Genomic DNA, 17391 nt, shown 5'->3' on the forward strand with positions numbered 1-17391 from the left:
TTGTGTTTTTAGGTTTTATTTTTGTTGTTTTTGGTGTCTATGGACACATTTCTTCGCTGTTTGGGCGATCTTTTCTTCGTCTTTTGGACGATTTTCTCTTCGCTTTAATAGCGATTCTTTCAAATCTTCATGGTGTTTCTTGGCTTGTTATTCTCGATTCATCAAAAACATCAACGATTCTGCTCGGCGTCGCTTTGGATTCATCTTCAACAAGAGGGATTTAGGGCACCCAAATTCGTTTGGATCTACAAGATTTTGGGCAAAATACTCCACTTCATTTGGAACATCTCTTACCGAAGAAAATAATCATTTTAAATGGTTGGAATTGTTTCCGGTTCACACCATCATTCGTCACTACTACATCTACAAAAATTGGATGTCTTTGCGGATCATGGCTCTTTCTCTTCGCGATGTATTTGCAATTGGTGTCATCATTTATATTTGAGTTTTGATTATCTTGTACTAGCAAAGACGCACACGCGATGCGCATGCCTTATAGTTACCCAGGCAAATGAGATGCCCAAAATATTCACAATTATAGCATAGTTAATATGCACAGTTATGCCTATTTTTCAATATTGACTATCGTTCCTGAGGCACATGAGGTCCAGAAAATGTGACTATAAGATTCACGTGAATACCGACACCAAGTATTGTAGATTAATATGTACACAAAGAAGAATTTCAGTGATACTCAATCGAAGTTGTTGATTCCTTGAGTCATGCCCTTGAACGTGTATGTCCTGTAACACAAAAGTTTCAAAACTTTAGAATCCAACAAAAGAAAAGAAAAACACAATAAAAAAACACGGGATAAAATGAAAGCGTACATACTGAAGCAAAGTGATTATACCATGATGATGTGCTTCATCAGCCCTAACACTATCTCTCGATAAACTGACTCATTTCCTGAAGACGCCTTCGCTTCAGCCTTTGCCTAGCCACCATGTGCAGCAGCAATAGTATCAAGCACAACCCTCATCTCCAAATCATGAAATTTTTGTCCCTTTTGAGTAAAATTCCAACACAATCAAGCAAAGATAAGTCGCCACATGTTGACCATATCCGTTGTTACCATCGGACCCTGTGGAAACAATGAAGTTCGGTACATATAATGCACTGTTGGTGTCATTTTTAAATTTACTATTTTACTTTTGGCGTGCACTTTTTTCACGCTTTACTTATTCGTTAACAGAAAAACACATTTTAAGAACTCCATACATGCAGTAAACCACACCAAAGAACGCCCATACTCTTGTAGCATTACCTTGACTATCTTGCATATTTTATGTAAAACGTAACATGCAATTGAGATAGTGAATGGTAGTTCAAACCTATGTACTGTGAAAACAATTAACATGTTGATTGTAGTGTAAATACTATGGCATCCTGTTATCCAAAATTACAGTGGTCAAATCATGGATTCAACTATTACATACAAGGCAATACACATAAAACAACTGATGATCATGAAGCTGAGGATATTGAGTGTTAGAGTATACAAATATTATATGGAAAGTTTTAGTATTTAGAGTCATATTTAGTGTTTGATATATTTAGTATGAATTGATTTACAAGTATTAGTCTTGCATACCAAGTTATGGTGTCGCTATATATATCTTATGGGTTCTCAATGTAAATCATTCCATTCAATAATACAATTCTCTTTTATCATAATATCTAGTAGTTCTGTCTTGGTATCAAAGAGTTCGATCCGGGCCTGTTGCCCACCTCGTTTTCTTTTTTAACCGGCGGTGGTAGCCTTCAATGCTACCGTCCGCTGGATCTTTTCTCCGCTGCAATATGATTAGCTTTTCTTATTAGGTTTTTATTTTTTAGGTTTATCATCTACAAAACCTTTCTTTCATGTGTTCTCTCGAAGTTCTCCTCACCGACATCATCTTCATCCATTCTCCCTGTTCTCTTGAGCTTACAGCGTCATCAACATCTTCTCTGAGTATTACATCGTAAGCCCTCAGCTCATTCCATCACTGCCAGGCTCTCTTTGATCATCAACAGCCGCAGCACCACAGTTCTCCATCACTTCCGTAAACTTGTCCATCGTTCGCAGCATACCACAGCTCCCTTCTCAAACTCTTGTCTTCACTGCCAATCCTCACCATCTCGTCTCACTACACCAACAGCTACCCAACAACCAATTATCTCCTCCATCATTATGTCTCTGTCATCTACAAACTCGAGTGTTCTTCCTTTTGCTACCACCGAAGACAGTCAACTTCCCTGCCTTCTCTTCCATCGTCACCATTACAGGCAGTACTTCTATCTCTGCCAACACCATGAACTCTCCCTGAAATATTCTCCATTCCTCTCCATTCCCAGCAGTACTTCCTCCAACAGCGTCAAGTCTCTTTCCCTGTCCGAGCAAACCTCCAAATCTACAGCTCAGACAGCGATTGTTCATCTTCTGCAAAGTCGTGCATCGATCACTGCTCTGTCTTCTTTACTACCAAATCCTTAATTCCAATCTCTTATTAATCCATCACGTCACTAGAGTAGCCAACACCTATCTGTCCTTATTCTTTTGTCTATCTTTCTAGCCTCTGTCCGTGACTCCGTTCACTACCTTTTCTCCCTTAATTTTCTATCCACTATCAGCGGTTCGCTCCAAACACAACAGAACCTTTTCTTCTGTCATCACATCATCTCAAGTACCCCACTCCTCTTTCTTTCTTCCCGATCTTTATTTTTCTCGTTCAGTAGTGCCCTACTACTTCTCCAAACCCACTTATCTCTCCCGAAACGTGTTAATCCAATCCCCTATTGTCCCTCTCTTATTGTTAATTAATTAATTCTGTTCACCATCTTTCTTTCCTATAGCCTTAGTTCACGCCCTCTACCCATCAAGCCTAGCATACACGTCCTCTCCTGTCCTGTTTTCCCTTGTTTTCTCAGAACCCAACTCCATAACTGCCATGCAGTTTTATCGACTTAAAAAAAAAAAAAAACTCACTGCATCCCTTCTCTGCCAGCTTCAAACTTCTCCATCTCTCGAGCTCTTCAATGGCAGCAAACCACAGCCCCACCGAGCATCGCCGTTTTGATCATCATAATCAATCCAAACTCCGTCGATAATCAGCAACACCTCCAAGTCCTTTTTCAGTTCCATCCCAAATCTGTGCTGGTTATTGTCATCTCTGCCAAGCTCCTTGTTGTCACTGCCATGTTCCTTTCCTTCAGCTTCTCATCACAATCACCGAAACTCCATAGTCGCAACAACTCCTTCTCTTCATCGTTGTCATTCTCTCACTTGGTTCTGTCGTGCTAAACAAGTTATGGTGACGCGCAAGTTACGGTTCTCCGAATCGGTATTTTTTTTTAATGGTGACGCGCTTCTTCTTATCCTTCTCGGACGTTTATTGGCACCGCACTTCATCAACAACTTTCATGGCCAATCTCATACGGTTTTTCCAATCCCCATGAGATTGAGGGAGGGTGTTAGAGTATACAAATATTATATGGAAAGTTTTAGTATTTAGAGTCATATTTAGCGTTTGATATATTTAGTATGAATTGATTTACAAGTATTAGTCTTGCATACCAAGTTATGGTATCGCTATATATATCTTATGGGTTCTCACTGGAAATCATCCCATTCAATAATACAATTCTCTTTTATCATAATATCTAGTAGTTCTGTCTTTGAGTATGAATTGATGACTCACACACAGTTTGCTAAGACTATCGTGACATTTAGCAAATGTATTTTAGATGGAACTAACATATTGAAAGTTGTAAAAACTGAATCTGCTTGGTTTCTTATAAGTAAACAAAAGAACTTACCACACATTCTTATAAGAATGAAGTCAATGGACTCATAGCCTTCCACCGGAATAGTGTTGTTAACTTCATATGGAGTATCACGGGATTCCTCGCCTGCAAAATTTAGAAAAGAAAAAAGTCATATCGAAGTGGGAGAACATTTCAGTTTAAGAATTAAAATTTTGCCTCCTGGGAATTTTGTCGAACAACAGATAGGTATAGCACTACAAAACAAATGAAGCAACACCGAGGAGAATTTTGTGAAAACCTTGTATACGGAGATTGAAAACGTTACAGGTGATGATGAAATCCAAATTATATCTGTTTAAGTTGGTTTCAATCCAGTTTGTGGGGAAAGAATAGTGTGGTGTGTTTGATTTGAAATTAGAATTTGGTTTGTTTTTCCTCGATTGGGCATAAATGTATCGCATAGATTATGATTTTACCGGTGATTTTGATTCGATCTTTTGGTGATCTTGATTTGGGGAACGGTTTATTTTGGAAGAAGAAACGACTAAAGGGTTTTGGTCCGTCTATCTAAAGAAAGATGAGTCGATGACGCAGCAACGGAAAATGAAAAACACGGAGGGATTGTTTAGTCATTTTAGGCTCCATGTAAATTCTCACTCCCGGTCGGTTGAAAACTCCCCCTTTTCTTTATTATAGTAAGATTTTGGTGTTTTTGATAATTTTGTAAGCAATCGTGCAATCACCATTTTGGTTTGACTGAATTAAAATGTGATTTCCAAAAAAAAAAAAAATGGTCCGCTTGATATTTTAAAGAGAAAAAGATGAGAGAAAAATGGACCCAAATTTGTTAACATAGAGAGATGTGAATAGTATTCTTAAAACATTTGACTTTCCTATTATGGAAAACAAACCCTTTCTTTTTTATATACCCATACTAGGAATCATCCCGGCGATACCTCTTCGTTGATTGATTTATGTTGTATGGTTTGTTCATTCCATCTTTTCGTCCAGGGTATTACTCGGACCAAAAACTTTAGCCATTAGGAACGATCTCAGGGTTTAGATAATGGCGTTATAGTAGCGTGTTTACTTAGTCTGGTCATAATAACATCTTCTGCTAATCAAATCATAGTAGCTTGTTTAGTTAACCAGGCCATACCACAATTGAAAATTGTCACGGTACTTAGTTAGCCAGGCCATAATAATGTGTTTAATTAGTCGAGTCGGGTAGCCGAGGCCTACGACCCTAACCATTAGAAACGGCCTCAATGTTTAGTTCGTCGAGTCATAATAACATCATTAGTTAGTAGAGAATAGTATCCAGGTTTTACAGACATGACTGGTAGGAACGATCCAAGTATCTAGTTTATCAGTTCTTGATATCACGTTTAACTAGTTGGGTCATAGTAGTTATAGTCTACGATATCAACAGTTAGGAAGGACTGAATGTCTAGTTTGTCGAGTCATAGTAGCGTGTTGGGTGTTGGGCCTTGATGGCCCCGGCCGTGGATCAGAATTATGATCGAACGTAGTCTCTGCATTCAAATTACTATTTGTGATTGGTTGGAATTTAACAGATTGAACCAATAAGTTAGGGGAGGCCTGCAGCCCCGATAATATTTTATTGGCCGACACAAATTAGCCGGGCCCCGGAGCCTTAAATTCTTTAGGACCCGGGACCTGGTCAAATTAGCCGCGATTGTAGAAATGTCCAGTAACATTGTTATTTTATTTAGTTTTTTTAGTCTTATTATTTTATTTATTTTTAGTCTTATCAGGGTGAGAGGGAAAGAAAATTAGGGAATCCTCTCGCATGCATCAAATAGTTCAAAAGAGGTTAATTTCCAGTACCATGGAATGGGATTTGCACCATAATTTGTCAAAAGTTTGAGATAGCCATCAAACTGACAAACATGCAAACACGGAATCCCAAATGGGAACGCATAAAATTCTAAATATGAATAAGATTAACTTGTCTATTGCATTCTTCAAATTACAAATTAGATTATTCATTATGCAATGCTGGACATCTGCGGAATGAGTTAAAAATAAGCTTTGTAAAGGGATTTTTACATTCTTTACAGTAGTAGTTATAAACTTCATGTCATTATCCTTCAATAAAATCTTAATTCTTCTCACATTTGTGCATTTGGACATATAACAGGCTATGGCTGCAACAACAGAGTTTCCCCTTCAAGACTAAATAGCCTCATATAAACACTTTGCTATATTCATTACGGCGACAACCTTTTCCTTCTCTCCTTCTCGGCAATAGGAAAATGTCTAAATTTTTTTTGCATAGACAAATTTTAGTTCGAATATATGAAAGGGCGAATGGGGAGTTGATAAAAAATATTATAAGTTGTAACCCAACCAACTTTGGACCATTTGCTTCAAAAAAAAAAAAAAACAAAACAAAAAACAAATTTTGGACCATATTTTGTAAAACTTCCTGAGTTAAGTGTTCGAAAGAATTGAAATAGAGTTCCTCATCACAATTTTGGAAATAGGCGCCTCCTCAAAATTTAGTCGTGGCCTCGTGGGCAATAATTACTGTGACCATGTCCTTTTGCTACAAATAATTAAAGATTCCATTCAAATACAATGGTCACTTAAAAATGAATTGTGAAGAAAGCTCATCCCAACAGTGTATTACACAGTTATCAACAGAGTGTAATGATGAAACCTTATCCATCAGAATTCCATAAAGCAACGCATTAGTCTATCGAAAACAAAGTGTCAGATCTCCGAGAAGCCAGTAGGCACTTACATCCCTCTTGTATAGTCGTGCTTTAAGGTATTGTCATCGTCTTTGATGGCACTGACCTCTTTATTGTATGAATACGTTCTCCCTTCTTTTTTTTACCATGGTTGCTTGTCACTCAACCCTTAGTCTCGGTACATTGCAGAGCCCGGTTTTCGCTGCAATATTTCTTAGCTTCATAACCAGGCAACCAACCTTGACAAAACATTTCTCTCTCATGTATTGGGGGACTGGATTATGATCTATCTTGAGGCTCGGGCAATCAACTTAGTAACTTATAAGAAAATCACTCCCTATCATCGCATCCTACTCGCAACATCGTTTTAAACTTCTCCCTTTGTAAACATGGTCACCCCTTAACTTTACCTTGCATAAACAATGGTATCTCATGTCAGCCACCAGCCATGCATAAACACACCCCTTGGTAAATCTTCAGTACGTCAGCATCAACCGGATTCTACATTTATTTCTGTCAAGTATTACGGCACTGAATTACAGTCTAACGGAACCAATCACATATACCGAACTTGCAAGTTCAAAGGGAACTTTGATAACAAACCAATTCATTATCTTTGCATCCCACTCGCAATAGTGTTTTGAACTTTTCCTTCTGTAAGCATGGTCGCCACATAACTAACCTTGCAGCTCTCTTTTGAAAGTGTTAATAATGGTCGCCCAGCTCTCTTTTGATACTGCGTCTGGCTAATGTTTAGCACCAAGACGAATATTGAGCCATGTAGTTGTTGTATCCATCGATAAGTTTCTTTTCCCACAAATTTATCTTAACCTTTTGCGCAAATCTCCATGTGAATTAGGAATCTAGCATCGAAATCCCTACAAAATACACATAACTCAGCATACTCTTAAGCAAAACCAGTCACCAAATTTCTCGTGGGATTTATGCACATTTTCAGGTCAATGAGCAGTACCTTTATAATCAAAGTTGAAGTGGAGACCATAATAAGCTTTTTATCCGTACCACCTAAGCTTCGAAGTACTTCCATGCCTGCAGAGATATGAATATCAGTTCACTTAAGGAAATTTGGGGTTTAATCTACAAAGAAATAAAAAAGTTTGGAAGAGCATCGATGAATCGTTTATTATAAGCATACCTTTTGAAGTCTAAGCTAGCACAAAAAGTGTACATATATAAACTGGCCTCTCCCAACATAAAGGCTAAAAGTGCTATGCATGGGCCTGATGTGTATATGGGAAAGATGGTTGCAACAAAACGATTACTTTTTTTTGGTAACTACTGAATAAGGAAGCCAAAATTACACTCTCTCATCGTCCAATCAAAACCTCACTGGTTTTACCAATTATGTCCGCAACTGGAATTGGAGTCGTGAAACTATTAGCTAAACTAAACAAATTCTTGATAATTTGATCAGGTTGTCATGTTTGTGGAGAACTTTTTTTTGTTTTGTTTTTGTAATTCACGTGGATGGTAGAAATTAGGAAATATTTTATATAATCATAGTTTCCTTTTAAACTTGGTTTTCCATAATTTGAATAGATCATGAAACTCTGAAGAAGGCTAGTACAAAGAAATCGCTACATAAAAATCAACATATCAGAAATCTAAGATTAACTTGAACCAAAAGGAGTAGTTAAGAACTCAAGATTATACCTCTTTTTATTATCAGTTAGATTATTATTGACTGAATTAAGATCACCAGAGAAAAGTTGTTCGACTAAACCATCAAACATCAGTTGCGTACCCAACCTTTAAGACCTAATTCATTAGCATTCTCAGCTTTCGTATTAGTAATGCGGGACTATAATCTGAAAGAAGATAAATCAATCAAGAAATCAATACGCACCTCATATTAATACGGGACTATATCAATCAAAGAAATCTAACGCAGTGAAATCCAGGCGAAGTATTTAATACATCTTATTCGTATAGAATTAGGGCACAACTATATCTATGGAAACAGATTTATACGAAGAAACTTTATATACACAGTTAGTGTCGGCATTAGGAAACCACACTATTAACGGGACCCTAACAACATCAGGAAACCAAGGGGATCTGACGATTCAAAATATAGCTCGCCGAACTCTCGTTTCCCGCCGTCGGATGACGTAATTGATGGTCGGATATATCCGGATAGACAGACAGCACTTCTTTTTATAATATAGACTAGGTATCACGCCGGCCGGCGCTCAACCTCGTGTCAATTTTCCAAAAGGTGTTCTAAGCTTATGTATAAAGTTTATATTAATTAAAGATACTAAACAATAACAGAATTGAACTTAACAGAAAATACCAAGACAAATCCCTCAACCTTTTTAGAGTTTTGTTTATTGTTCATTTGTTTGGTCGGTCGATCGAGTATCTTTCCGTGCAATTTTAGTCTGTGGTCATAGAAGAACGGTATCAATATTTAGTTGGTCGTATCATATTATAGTGTGTTAGTTAGTCAGGTCACAGTAGCGTGTTTAATTAGTTGGATCATAGTAGCCGGAAGAGGCCGGGGCCTATGGCCCCGGCGGTGGAGAAATTTTAAAGGCAGACGTAGTGCCCATATTTATGTGTTAGTTAGTCCCGTCTATAATAGTCGGGAGCATATTTAGTTAGTTGGTCCCAATATTTAGTTAATCGTGTCATATCATAGTGTGTTAATTAGTCGGATCAGCGTGTTTAATTAGTTGGATCATAGTAGTCGGAAGGGGCCGGGGCCTATGGCCCCGGCGGTGAAGAAATTTTGAAGGCTGAAGTAGTTCCCACATTTAAATTAGTGTGTTAATTAGTCCTGTCTATAATAGTCTTGTCATATTATAGTGTGTTAGTCGGGTCATAGTACCGTGTTTAATTAGTTGGATCATAATAGCCGGAAGGGGCCGGGGCCTACGGCCCCGGCGGTGGAGAAATTTTAAAAGCCGAAATAGCGCCCACATTTAAATTAGTGTGTTAGTTAGTCCTGTCTATAATAGTCGGGAGCATATTTTGTTAGTCGGGTCATAGCAGAACAATCCTGATATTTAGTTGGTCATATTATAGTGTGTTAGTTATTCTAATTAGGATTTCACAGATGGTTTCCCGTTTCAATCAAGATTGCTAATGTCCCAAAGGCATACATGGTAATGTCTTGTTGATTGCTAAAGCCAAAACTGAAATATGTAATGGTTAAGATACATCTGCCTAAGGACAAACCTTTAGTTACCTGAGTTTCCGATGCAGTCTTCTTGCACACAAATTTCCTTTCTTCCAGGGTTCATAGGAGATCCACATGTCAGCACTATAACCAGATCTTTATTACCTGAAATTTGTTTAAGAAAAGAGTAACAAAAGGTAAATTAGTTAGTTTTACATATTCAAACCACTTGGGCCTTGACTTTTCCCTTGTATAGTATTCAAATTAGTTTTACATATGCGCAAACATGAGACAAACTTGTCTGTCCAAATCACTTATTCCTTTACTTTTCCCTCGTATTGTATCCAAATTTGTAAGCAAACAAAATATATCCAGAGCATGAGGGTACCTTAGTTAACTATGACCATTTTGCCTGAGTGAGCTTGACATGGGAATGAATCTCAGCGATTCCTGGTAGCCTATGAACATGATCAACTTTCCTACCCCTAGCTTCGTTATCACTGTCACAACTGCTAAATGCTAACGTGGATCAGCTGATTTCATTGGGTGTAGCCATTCACCTGTAATGGAACCAAAAATTAACTCAATAGGTTATCCAAGATATAAAAAACTACAGAAAAGAAATGTAACCTATGACAATAACTTTAATTCCTATTGTCCATAACATGTTCATAAGTGACTATCATCTTTATGCAATGCCAAAGCATTGCAAATGGAGTCTATTATTGTATTATCTTTTATTGCATATTTACTAATTGTGTGAAAAATAAAAACAGTAGAGAAGTATTACTTGTGGTAACCCAAGTCAGGGAAAATAAATCACTGTATGCAATCACCTGCCAAGAAAAATTACAAAAACACATCAAGTATCCGGTAAAAGGGAAGCGCAAACAAATATCTCGACTGCACTGGAGAAACGCTGAATAACCGACCCAATGGATTGAACTTCATATACCTAACTCTGCAACCTCTTCCCCACTCAAGCGCTTTTTTAATCGCTGTTTTTCCAGTTTTTCCTTTACATTAAGTGCGCTCACACTATAATCAACTATATAGGCCTGGACTTAGAAACAGGCCAAGATATCATTCCTCGTAAAAAATTAAACCCTGGTGACTTAGCAAAGTTCAAGATGGATCCCCCAAAATACATTAACTCTACAGAATTTATGTAAGGTTAGACAAATATAAACTCTACATGTAGTGGGACGAAGTCAGGATCAATCCCCCAGAATGTATTACCTTTGCATAATTTATAAAAGGAAGACAGATTATAAATTAAGTATGCATGTACGTAACTAAGTCTATATACTAATACTATATAGCAATGTGAAATCGCTCCAAATATATGTAAGATAGATCGGGTAACATCCAACTTCTATACGGGCATTGTGCCGTGGAATTTAGACATGCAAGACCAAGCCAACAAAGTTGAGTTATCTCCTATGCATTTCACCGGCAAAACAATAACATTGATGTGTAAATTTAAATTCCAATAAGAGCTGATCAATTGAGATAATATCATGTATACGCCACTTACCTTTTTTTTCTGAATGCCGGGAACCTCAATATGGGTTCTCAATTACTGCATGAAGTATGGTTTAAACACAGTAACAGATTGAATCTTTTAGGGTGCACTTGGAAGAGACGTGGCATTTAACAAAGCACCTCAATCTCACCACGAATGTCCCCAATCCTTAACTCTCCTACAACCTGGAAAAAATAAATGAAATTGATGATTAGTTTCGTACATAGGATATCGTTAACCAAAAAGCAAAACCATAAAGATGTTTGCTGTGAAAAGAATGAACGGATAAAAGTGAGGATTATGGTAATATGTACAATTAGTTCCTGCAAGTAACAGTAGTCATCAGAGGCATCAAAAATAACATAATCCATGGCTCCGTAGAATGATAACGGTAAATATGTCATTATAGCCATTTAGCCATTTAGAAATTATATCGGTAGATTTACCAAATGTTTTCTCATCAAATTCACCATTGAGATCCAATGGGAACTATGCTTAACCCAACAACTAAGAAAATAAAATCTTCATGAAGAGAGGAGACCACCTTTACTATCACTTCTACGGTACAATATAACTCGGACAATTAATAGCGTCACATAAAAATTAATACCTAGCTTGTCGGTCTTCAATTCCTTTGCCACTGTGGGGTGTCGAGAAACCCAGCAAAATCATGTAAGAAGATGTGAAATTTGTTATGAAGATCACTCTTGGATTATAGGGTTGATGGCTGCAAAATTGAAACAAACAGGTCTATACATAAATCGAAAAAATAAAATTAAAAGCGGAGAAAAAAAAAGGCATCAATGGCCTTAAATCGAAAATAAAATAATTCCCAAAAATCGATCCAGTATACATAAACTTAACCATGAATTTCTATACACGATACATGGGTTCATATAAAATTAGGAGACGATGAATTTAGGAGACAATGAATATACCTGTGATTTTATCTGCGTTGTTCATCATAACATCGAATCACAATATGCGAATAAGAATTTCAAATACATACTAAAACACCCATCGTTCAGATTACACTCTCTGCACCTACAAAAATCAAAACAAAAACCAAACAATCCACGAAAAGTAAGGCCTAGGGTTTGTCTGCACAGAGGAAAATGGACCGCAGCAAATATAGATAAGAGATGACAGAAATATTAAAGAGAGACGATTAACGAAAAGAGATAAGCAAATGATCTAAACAATGTAGCCCAGGCATCCCTAAAAGAGACAATCTGCATACACCAAATTAACTAACAATCCGCCTAAAATAAAAAAGAGCAGGTCACATAAGGTTCATCACAACATCTCTTTCATATGCGAATTAAAGATCATAGCTGTTTAGATCATGTCAGTTGAACTTAGCTGCCTATAACATGTTCTTAGAACAGGTCTTAAAGCTTCCTGGAACATATAAAAGAACCAATTTTAATTTCAATATACGTATCAAAAGCATCTGGAACAGAAACCAATAAAGAAAATTAACGAAAAGAGATAAGCAAATTAACAATCTGCATACACCAAATTCACAATCCGCCTAAAAATTAAACAGTGTTTCCATATGTTCACATTGATTTACTTACATGTTAGTTATCTGAATCTGTATACACCAAATTAAATAGGGTCTCCAGATGTTTGCCTTGTCTGTCTCTGAAATCAGACCTTGAATCCTAAATCAATGTTATAAGCTCTGCACCCTAAATCTACACATCAAACACAAAGCAAACACGAATTAGAATACACCAATCAAGAAGAGAAATTTTTTAAAAAACACAGATTTAAAATTCCCAGGGTTAGCTTCCTCTTCCTCCCCTCAACATCGTCTTTTTTGACAAAACCAAACATAAATTGCAGGAACAGATCAGTAAACCGATACTACGTCGATAAGAATTCCATGTACAATCAAAATAACTAAATACAGATTTACAAATTCTAGATCCACAAATTACAAATTTTGAATTTTAGGTCTTTGACATGTTTCCCTTGCGATATGTACCATCAAGTGTTGGTTCTACTTTGCAAATTCTTCAAAGTTAGGTAAGAGAATTAGCTCGTCTTTGTACTGGATGAATTGTGGATTCTGTCGAATTGCAGTGATGGATTATTGTTGATGGTGGCGAAAAAGATTAGGGCAAGGTTTCTCAATAAGGATTTATCTATCTATTCTTCAGAGAGACGAACACACACCTTCGGCAGGAATTGTTGTTGTTGAGATTCAGTGAAGGAGACGAAAAATTATTCAGAATCAAAAGACAGAGTGAACGCTTGTTGATTTAAAAAAAAAATCATTTCTGTATTTATGGCCTGTCCCGACATTAGGGAATATCCCAATATCTTAACGTTGTCTACATCTGTCCGATGAGGATCCTCACAAACAGGATGTGACTTGGGAATGTCAAGACATATAAAAAGTACAGTATTCTTGATTGCAATAGACAGTCAGGCCCCCCTATCTTTGCCTGCTGGATAATATCACATAATAGGGCGACCTAAACTCACAAACTCACAACCTAATAGTTGTCCCATAACCGCTTCAGAAACCTTATTGAAATGGTTTCATCAGGGTTTGAAATACACAACGACCAAGAACCAATATAGGCGCATTCTAAAAGCATCCACAGTAGAAATCAGACTTACAAAATTGCATATCAGAAGACCCGTTATCCTCGCTGTTGCCTGAAGCCACTTTATGCCATTTTTGTCCTTCTATGATCTTGTTGTTCCCCTGTAAATCCAAACCGGAAAAAATCAATAAATATTCCTAAATAAATTTAACTGAACTATTACGAAAATATCATAAGTAGCCATTGTATGAACTCAGAGAGACATTATTAGTTTTCATCAACTCAGAGTGGAGAATTACTGTAATATTACCCAGTCGTAGTTGATGGTTCCTTCTCTTCATCAACTCCATTACAGGTCAAGGACGATGATGTCCAATTCCAAGTTTAGGATACCTTTAATTCTACTGCGGAGGGACTCGATATTAAGTAAAATTCTGTCTAGCATCCCTACGCATTAATTTAAATTCATGGACCACCATATTGCTCCTGCATGCAGTTCAGAGTGGAATAAGAATTAAATTCAGAACTCAAATAATATGCCCATGAGCCTACGATCAACTGCGAACGGAATATAAAACGATGCTCGAGTAATCTATAAAGTAATGGAATTATGGAGCATACTAATAAATTATCAGACTAAGCCACTCCTCAGTATAGTGCCATCAAAACTAAATCAAAAAATTGGTTAGTTGATCACCTTCTATTTAGCCCTGCAGGGCACAATTCTGTAGCATAAACAAAAGTGCGATAACACGGAATTAATCTAATTTTAAAGTTCACACATTCAAGCTTTAAACACACAGGAGAGTAAAGAAAACATATGAGATTTCGGTCATTAATCCACAGGAGAGACAAATATGCTACTTCGGAAGGGTCATGCAAATTAATGCAGCTAATGTCATGAACTTTGCTGGACTTATTTCAGATAATAACAAATTTTAGTATAGACTGATGTAACATAACTTTGACAGAAGAGGATTACCTTAAATCATTCATCCACCTTCATTCTTCCAAGTCTCAGATGCATCATATAAGCTGCATAATACTACAGGATATCACATATAACTAATAAAACGAAACAAACTGGGTTATTTAGATCAGGGTGATGCAGGGGCTAGCCTAACTTCATCACAGGGTCATGAACTGAATCAGATTAAATTCTTAGGGGTTTCCATATGTTTACCTTTTTTCTCTTACCCCTCTTCATCGTCTTTCCGATACGCAAAAGTTAATCAGATTTTTGGCATCAGTTGATGCCCTGTAAACAGAAATTCAGCACGATTAATTCGAAGAAACCTAACCATTATATATACAAAATGCATCCAGCTTAGCTAAATGATAAGCAACACCATTACTAACAGTTTACAATTCAGCCATGCTATGTGCAAGGTTTACACAATTCTGAAGCACCCATGTTTTATGTTAGAGCAGCAGCACCACACCTCAAAGCTTTTAAGGACCCACGAATGATATTTAGTTCACGAAAATTCAGGCATGCTCATAATCACAATAGCCGGGCAAGCAAAGCGTAATAGCTAGAGACTTTATGCAACAAAACAACATCTGTTTGTGGCTTTTAAAATCATTATTAACCAAAACATAAATTCCAAGACTTAATCATTGTACTATAACAATTATATATCTTCATCAATGTTGGTAGATTCAAAAATCTCATCTTAGTGTCACACTGAACTCTGCCACCTAATTCGGTCACTCAAATAAGGTATCCAAGTCACACACAATACTTTGACATATAATATTACATAAAACTAATAGACATAAAAAATCTAAATTGCAAGTCAACTGAACTGTACGTAGCAAATCAGAGATATACATCTAAAAATCTTAAACAATGATGACATGCAGTTCAAGCAGGGTACAAAGCTCTCAATTTATCTAAATACAGATTGCTCTGACAAAAATATTAAAAGGAGAAGAGATTACCAGGAATCAGGAATGAAATTTGGCCAAACATCCATTGTTCAAATTACCCCCTTTACTTGCTTACATGCTTCTGTAATATCACCACCAACATTACTTCACCTAATTCCTAAAGAAACTTAAATTAAGCCTAATACATATAATTATACTTAAATTAAGAGCAAACCCATCATAATTTGATCAAATGATAAATCAATTTCACACAAACAGAGATAATTAAAGAAACCCAAAATTACCTGGTTTTGTTGATTCTTCATCAGAATAACCTCCCATCGATAAATCAACAACAACCCCTTTTAATTCTATGTAATCATGGACCCAATAACATTATCCGACTCCAATCAAATTCTCAATCAGATGAAACCCTAACTTCAATTTATAACAGCAACTTTTCCTTCTTCTTTCTTCTCTTTCGTTTCTTTCTTCTCTGTTCTTCTCCCGTCGAAGATGTAGAGATGATTTTTGGGTACGGCCTGAGAGACTTGGATTCGAGATAATCAAATACTCTATCAGGTTCAGTCTCTGCTCGTGGTTGTGATAGTTAATAACGAAGAAGAACCTGTTTTTCTTTTTAATTTTCTGAAAAATATATGTGCAACAGTGTATACGGGCTCAGTCAGCCAAGAAAGAACCGACCGATCTCTGCCACACAATCGCATCTGTGCGGTCACGAATTACTCCCCCGGCCATTTTTTTTCCAGGCCACAGGATCTTCGATCCGACGGTCATCTTTATCCACGATACAAAGACAACATTTTGTTAATGAAGACACTAGGTATCACGCCCGCCATTGGGTCATAGCAGCACGGTCTCATTATTTATTTGGTCTCATTATTTATTTGGTCGTGTCATATTATAGTGTTTCAGTTATTCGGGTCACAATAGCGTGTTTAATTAGTTGAATCATACTATAGTGTGTCAGCTGGTCCTGTTTATAATGTCGGGAGCATATTTAGTTGGTCGTGTCATATTATAGTGTGTTGGTTAGTAAGGTCACTATAGCGTGTTTAATTAGTTGGATCATAGTAACCGGAGGGCCGGGTCCTACGGCCCCGGCGGTCGAGAAATTTTAAAGGTAGATATAGTGCCCAAATTTAAATTAGGTGTTAGTTGGTCCTGGTTATAATAGTCAGGAGCATATTTAGTTAGTCAGGTCATGATAGAGCTGTCTCAACATTTAGTTGTTCGTGTCATATTATAGTGTGTTAGTTAGTCGGGTCACTGCAGCGTGTTTAATTAGTTGGATCATAGTAACCGGAAGGGACGGGTCCTACGGCCCCGGCGGTCGAGAAATTTTTGAAGGCAGATGTTATGCCCACATTTAAATTAGTGTGTTGGTAGGTCATGTCTATAATAATCAGGAGCATATTTAGTTAGTCGAGTCATAGTAGAACAGTCCCGATATTTAGTTGGTCGTTTCATATTATCGTGTGTTAGTTAGTCAGGTCACTGTATCGTGTTTAATTGGTTGGATCATAGTAGCCGGAGGGGCCGGGTCCTACGGCCCCGGCGGTCGAGAAAATTTAAAGGTAGATGTAGTGCTACATTTAAATTAGTGTGTTAGTTGGTCATGTCTATAATAGTCGGCACCATATTTAGCAAGTCGGGTCATGGTAGAATGGTCCCAATATTTACTTGGTCGTGTCATATTACAGTATGTTAGTTAGTCGGGTCACTGTAGCGTGTTTAATTGGTTGGATCATAGTAGCATGGTGAGGGTCGGGTCCTACGGCCTCGGCGGTTGAGAAA

At 37.1% G+C, this 17391-nt stretch overlaps 2 long non-coding RNA genes across 12 annotated transcripts; both read right to left on the reverse strand.

Annotated features, from left to right (window-relative positions):
* Positions 1 to 464: 464 nt before the first annotated feature.
* Positions 465 to 4354, reverse strand: LOC113358258. Its single transcript, XR_003364342.1, has 4 exons — positions 4049 to 4354; positions 3802 to 3894; positions 854 to 1084; positions 465 to 743 (listed from the first exon to the last, which is right to left on the reverse strand). It is a non-coding gene; the product is annotated as an uncharacterized LOC113358258 (long non-coding RNA).
* Positions 4355 to 6254: 1900 nt separating this feature from the next.
* LOC113358259 lies at positions 6255 to 16175 on the reverse strand. Of its 11 annotated transcripts, none has more exons than XR_003364352.1 (17): positions 15879 to 16175; positions 15646 to 15715; positions 14885 to 14959; positions 14684 to 14736; positions 14012 to 14187; positions 13775 to 13862; positions 12721 to 12840; positions 12079 to 12184; positions 11751 to 11867; positions 11153 to 11325; positions 10406 to 10451; positions 10004 to 10175; positions 9685 to 9780; positions 8145 to 8299; positions 7444 to 7520; positions 7074 to 7348; positions 6255 to 6983 (listed from the first exon to the last, which is right to left on the reverse strand). It is a non-coding gene; the product is annotated as an uncharacterized LOC113358259 (long non-coding RNA). The 11 variants fall into 11 exon arrangements; XR_003364347.1 differs by adding an exon at positions 10571 to 10673 and having other exon boundaries at positions 6255 to 7348; XR_003364349.1 differs by having other exon boundaries at positions 6255 to 7348; positions 12721 to 12834.
* Between the last annotated feature and the right edge of the window lie 1216 nt (positions 16176 to 17391).

This window comes from Papaver somniferum, chromosome 3, assembly GCF_003573695.1.
Source record: "Papaver somniferum cultivar HN1 chromosome 3, ASM357369v1, whole genome shotgun sequence".
NCBI classification, from domain to species: Eukaryota; Viridiplantae; Streptophyta; class Magnoliopsida; order Ranunculales; family Papaveraceae; genus Papaver; species Papaver somniferum.